General features: G+C 39.7%; 1 pseudogene; it reads left to right on the forward strand.

The window, feature by feature from the left end:
* Positions 1 to 2,301: 2,301 nt before the first annotated feature.
* Positions 2,302 to 4,605, forward strand: LOC116048152 (annotated as a pseudogene).
* The last annotated feature ends 1,649 nt before the right edge of the window (positions 4,606 to 6,254 follow it).

Genomic DNA, 6,254 nt, shown 5'->3' on the forward strand with positions numbered 1-6,254 from the left:
TGGGCTGTAGGTCAAAAACTAATCCACACTGCATGAGAAATGAACGACATCTTCCTAAATCCCCGTCGTACTTATCTGGCGTCGGAACCTTGGGTTCACGGAAGGAAACAGCTCCAGAAGTGGCAGGCGAGGAGGTTGAAACAGGTGGTGGATTCTCAGCCAGCAAACTGAGCTGATCCTGGATCCTCGTCATACTGGCAGAAAGGTTCCGAACTGAAGACGCTATCTCCTGTAGCGCCGTGCTGTGTTGTCCCAACATATTCCCTTGTTGGGAAATGGCATGGCGAACGGAGTCCAAGTCCGCTGGGTTCATTCTTGGCCGGATCGTTCTGTCACGATTCTCTAGGGCAGAAGCCAGAAGCAGACCAGGACAAGGTGAGTTGAGAAGAGGTGAGTATTTATTTACAGACTTAAATGTGGTAGCAGGAGAATCCAGATGACGAAGCAGGCAGTGGAGGTGAGTAGGTGGAAGAGAATGAGCTGATCCAATGTTGATACGGCAGAGGTGGAGTGAATCTTCCGGGAGAGTAACTGCAGACAGATGAAACGGAGGTGAGTGAAAAGCATAAACAAATAGCAGAGCAGCAAAACTAACTCTAAGCAAACTGAGGCTGAGACGCTGGCACAACATACTGTTAGTGGCTAACGATCCGGCAGGGAATGGATGTCAGGTCAGCGCTTATGTAGTGGAGAGGTGTTGATCAGGACCAGGTGTGCAGGTAGCTGATGAGATGCAGGTGTGGGTAGTAGAGAGATCTCCCGCCTTGCAGTGTTGCCAGGCAACCGGACAGGGTGCGTTTAGGAAAACAGGAAAACAGGCTCCAGGCAGAATACAGGCAACTAAAGCAGAAAACAGACTCAAACAGCGGGATTCATGACACAATAAGTCCTTGAAAATGTTTTTCACTTCAATAAAGATAACTATACATGCTGTTCTTGTCATGAGCATCAAGTCGTGGCGGCGCTGCGGTGCAAATTCAACTCTTGTTTAGTACGTTACCTCAAAGATTCGTAGAAAAAATATAAACGTTGGAGGCCATTAATCGGCAGGCAAAGTCCTTGAAATCCATTCTGCAGTTCTTTTCACATTTTAATAGCAAAGATAATTTCAGGCTGGAGGCAACTTGAGGTGCAACTCCCAATACACTTTTGTTTGCAGAGTAGTTCAAGCTCACACGGAACATGTTAGAGGCTGTTTCCCCTGCAGGGAGATCACAAACAAAGTGTTGCTCCCCCAAAAGGCCTCAGGCAATACTGTAACTACAGTCTGCACACGCTGTGTACCATGTTCAAATGCTAACACGCTGCCGGCAAAACGGTTAAGGATGGAAGCCTTGGGTGTGTTGCTTAGGCCTAATTGAACGGAGGAATTATGGTATTCTTTATTAGCCTGAGTACCTTTAACTGTTCATGTGACATCTCAAAGACAGCCTGATGCTTTGTTTATAGACAAATTGTGGGTGGCTGTTTGCTGTTTGACCGATCAATTCCTGTCGATAAAATATAATAGGGGTAAATCCTGCATACACTTGTAGCTTTTATGTATCTATGTAAGTCATTGTAAGTCGCAAGCACCATGTGAGGAGTCCATTAGTGTGTTGTTATAATAATTACATTATCAAAGGATAGACAGAACCACTGAAATTATATCAAAGTTTATTTTTACTTGTGAACATAACAAGGAGCCAGTCTCAGCACTCATCAAAGTACAGAAATGACTAAAGAAAGCCTCAAACAGCCGCTTTTTATAATCAATGATATGCAGGGATAATACAGAGTCAATGTCATCAGTTGTTATCTTCAGTCTGGGAGGGCATGTATGCCCTCAGGAACACATTGTGCTCAGACAAGGACAAAACAGTGGCTCCCATGTTATCTTTTTGGAGCAAGCAGTGTTTTGGTTTCTTAACAATATCCACACAACAGTTTAATTTAACAGAGAGAGAAAATAGTAATCAGTATATTATTATATGCAAACAGTTTAATAACAACCAGAGGAAAAGTATGTAAATCATAATTTTCCTAACACGGGTCTAGTGTTGGAGGAAGCCCCCCTGATCTGATGGTATCGGCGCCTCAGGACAGGGAACATGAACAGAACAAATGCTATAGGAGTGCAACACTGGCCCAAAAACAATATTGCTATCTCCGCCCATGAAACTCAGAGTAGCCCAAAGCACAGACACACACAAAATGACACAGACACACCCAGATATACACAAGTATATAAGGCGGTTGACGGTGCACCTGAAGGCTGACCACTGCACAGGTGTTAGGTAGAGTCACAAAAACAACAGGAGGATGGAAGAAAAGGGAGCAGAGAATGGAGTGCCGAATATGGCAGCCATCTGGCAGGGATTTGATCCTGTAGCGTATCTGCAGAATGAATACACTCCACCACAGGCTGATTTTGAAAGAAAGGACAGCCATGTGTCATGGAGACTGGGATGCCTGCATAGAGCTTTCACTGAAGGTAAGGAGACGGGGTGATGGGTCATGTAAACTTCATTCCAAAAACAGTTTATGCTCAATAAAAAGCCTTTAGATTGAGTTAAACATATTGCCTGATCATGATGATAATCTCTTATGTTGCTGGTGTTTATTAAAATAGGTCATTGGTTGCAATAATAATATATGTGTATGCTTAATTCAACACTAATAATTTGATTTCTGTCAGAGGCAAATGTTTCAGATGTTGGGAATTTTTGGATACAAACACTTTGTTTCTTCTCCGTTATTCTCACTCTTTTTTTTCTGAAAAAAACATATAATATACCTTTATTCTATTTATTATATAGATTTAAGGTGGGTCCAAACACTGTTCAAACCCAAAGATCTTTGTTTTTCTAGAACTCAAGATTTCCACACATACCAAACATGTCAGGCTGAATTAAAGGGACAACTGTATAAAATGTCAAATAAATGTGTTTATTTTGAATTTGGTGCCAACAAAAATGTGATCTGGATTTAAGTTCTTCATTCAGAAATTTGATATAATCTCAGCAAATTGGTGCAACAAGTGATTCCAGAATACAGTCTGTGACACTGTCCATAATTATAACAGTGTGAAGGATTTTTTTTTTGCATATTAATCAAGGCATTTTGGTAAAGGACTCTCAATTAGCTCTTTCTCAGAGTCTTACTTCTTCTCTCTCTTACCTTTCCAGGCGATGTGAGTGGTGAGCTGCTGGTGGACATAGGTTCGGGTCCTACCTTGTACCAGGTGATGAGTGGCTGTGAGGCTTTCAACAAGGTGCTCCTCACAGATTTCCTGGAGGTCCACAGGCAAGAGCTAAGGGCCTGGCTCCAGGATGAGGGAGGCTGTAGCATGGACTGGACACCATACCTGCAGCACGTCTGCAAGCTGGAGGGATGACAGTACGACCAGATCCCTATAAACTCAGTTTTAAAGACTTGAGATATCTTGAAATATCACTCACTACAAATGACTCAATGTTTAACTAGTATCATCATCAGGAAATGGTTTACATTTGTAATGTATGGTGTTATAGTGTATAGAGAGAAAATAAGAATGCTACTCTTTTCACTTTACATTGATTTTTACATAGCATTCTAGAGTTCCTTTTTCTACTTTCTCCCTCCTTGTGGTAACACCGTTTTCCTTCATAATTGGTTTCATTGGTTCATCATCTTTCAAGGGTCACAAGATCTCACTTTTTTTTTGGCCCTCTTCTTGAGCTATGAGTCATTGTACTATGCCTACTGTGACAATAATAAAAGTGCAAAGTACAGCTGAGGCTGATGACAATATTATTATTTGGTCATAATGCAGTAAGTTATGGACACATTTAGATTGCTGACCTGGTGCTACTGTAGATGAAAAGTCTGAGTAGGAAGTCAGTAGGATACATGATACACAGTATGAATTACATAACTAGTGCAGGTAAATGGTGTGTGCATTTACAATAGCTGTTTTTTTTATCTAATGTGGTGATTCATTATCTCTAACAGGCCCTCAGCATGGACAGAGAAGGCTGCCAGGCTACGTCAGGTCATCATGGACATTGTCCCCATTGACGTGCACTCCCCTCAGCCTCTGGCCCTTGACGTCCTTCCTTCTGCAGGGGCTGACTGTCTCCTGTCCTGCTACTGTCTGGAGAGTGCCAGCCCTGACCTGGCTGCCTTCACCAGGGCCCTGGGCAACATTGGGAGGCTCCTACGTCCCGGTGGCCACCTCCTGCTCATCGGAACTCTGGGAATGAGTTACTATAATGGGGTGCCTGGGCTAAAGATCCCTACGATTCCAGTGAATGAGGCCCAGGTCTGTGCTAGTTTGAAGGAGAGTGGCTACACCCTGATCAGGCTGGAGGTTTACACATGGCCTCAGGACACAAGTGTGTTGATCGATGACTCGTCTGGGGAGTTTTTTGTAAAGGCAATAAAGGAGTAAGTGTGAGAAAAGAGGATAGATAAATTATATATTAGGCCGAGGTAAATGCAAAGTTTAGCACATTAAACAATGAGAAAATGGGCTACTGGTGATGCTAATTATACTACTCACACATATTTGTTTTTTTGGGGATGAGAGATTGTTTTGATTCTGATCTTCAATCATTTCAATTGTTTTCAAACTGACTCTTAATGGAAAAAATGCAAAGAAAAAAAACATGTAAATGAAATATTTCACTTAATTTCCTTGGTCCAGTTACAATGTCTTTTCTGAGGGTGAATAAGGAGACGTTTCCTTTTTCTTTCTATTAGAAATGTAATTACACATTGCCCCATGCAGTTCAAACACAGCAACTACAGCATCAAGAATGTAACGCTTCCATTTTTTTGATGATGAGTTGTGTGTTGTTTTGTAATTTCTGATAATATGAATAAAGATGCTAAAACAATTTGTATTTCATGTTTTCTTATCTCAGGCTTATATTGCATAACAGCATTATATTGATCCAAACTTATTGTTGATATTAAAAGAAGATGGGGGCAGAGATTAGTGGAAGCAGTTTAAATTTCATAATATAGCTACAAAATTGTTTATTTTAAAAGTATTGATTATCATGGCAGACAAATCTCACAACTGGCGGACGATACCACATTATTTTTAAATAGCAAAACAGAAGTTTCTCATACTTTATCTGACATTGATACATTTTCTGAAGTATCTGGCTTAAATATCAATTTGAAAAAATGTGAAATTCTCGCCTTTAAAGATGTTTCAGATACACAAATTTGTAGCATCCCCGTAAAAACACACAAATATTTAGGAATTGTGATTAACAAGGATGATAAAATGCTAATTAAAGACAATTTGGATTGAAGAAAAATGTACCTCTTGGTTAGTTACTTTTTTTCTTTCTTTCCTTTGTGCAACATTATGACAATTAGGGTAGCCTTTCAAATTACGGCCCGGTAATAAGATTGTAATAGTGGGGTAACAGTGTGATGATAAAGAGGTAATATATAGGTAATAACATGTAATTACCAAAGTAATAACAGGGTAATACATCACAGTAATAAGATGTAATACTGGGGTAATAAGGTGATAAGAAGGTTAAAAGATGTAATAACATGCAATTACCAATGTAATAAGTAGAAAATGGTTTGATAATAACCATATGTATATCTGGGTAATGGTAATATAGTTATATTAATATTGTAATAACATGATAATAATGGGGTAATATATGTTGATGTTTTCACAGTATTATAGGCTACTATCAGTATAATACCTTCCAAATTAGATAAAACTTCTTGGAATTTAAAATTGGTAATTACCATATTGTAATGCTGAAATTCATCCACCCTTTATGTTCCAAACATTTCGCTTTTGTTTCAAGGTAATACTTTACAAATTATATGTTTAATCTTGTGACTTCTTACATGGAAACACGTCTGGTAGTTTCTGTGTAACAACCATGAATCAGTGCTGCAAAATGCAAAACTGCCTGTTCCTATTGTATTACATGGTAATATTAGAATAACAGAGGTGTAGAGATTACCTAGAAATGCTTCATGTAGTTTCTGTGTAATTTCCATGAATCAGTGCCACAAAATGCAAAACTGCCTGTTTCTATTTTATTACATGCAATATTAGAATAACAGAGGTGCAGCTATTACCTGGAAATGCTTCTGGTTGTTTCCAGGTAATCTCTGCACCTCTGTTCTTCTTATATTACCATAAAATGTGTCTTTTCCTGCATGCACGTAACCCTGTGCAATCTGTCCAGCAGCTAAACACCTTCCACCATCAAGCACTGGAGACTGGGATCATTGTAACTCAGTTTATT

The sequence above is a fragment of the Sander lucioperca genome, chromosome 2, assembly GCF_008315115.2.
Source record: "Sander lucioperca isolate FBNREF2018 chromosome 2, SLUC_FBN_1.2, whole genome shotgun sequence".
Lineage (NCBI taxonomy): Eukaryota > Metazoa > Chordata > Actinopteri > Perciformes > Percidae > Sander > Sander lucioperca.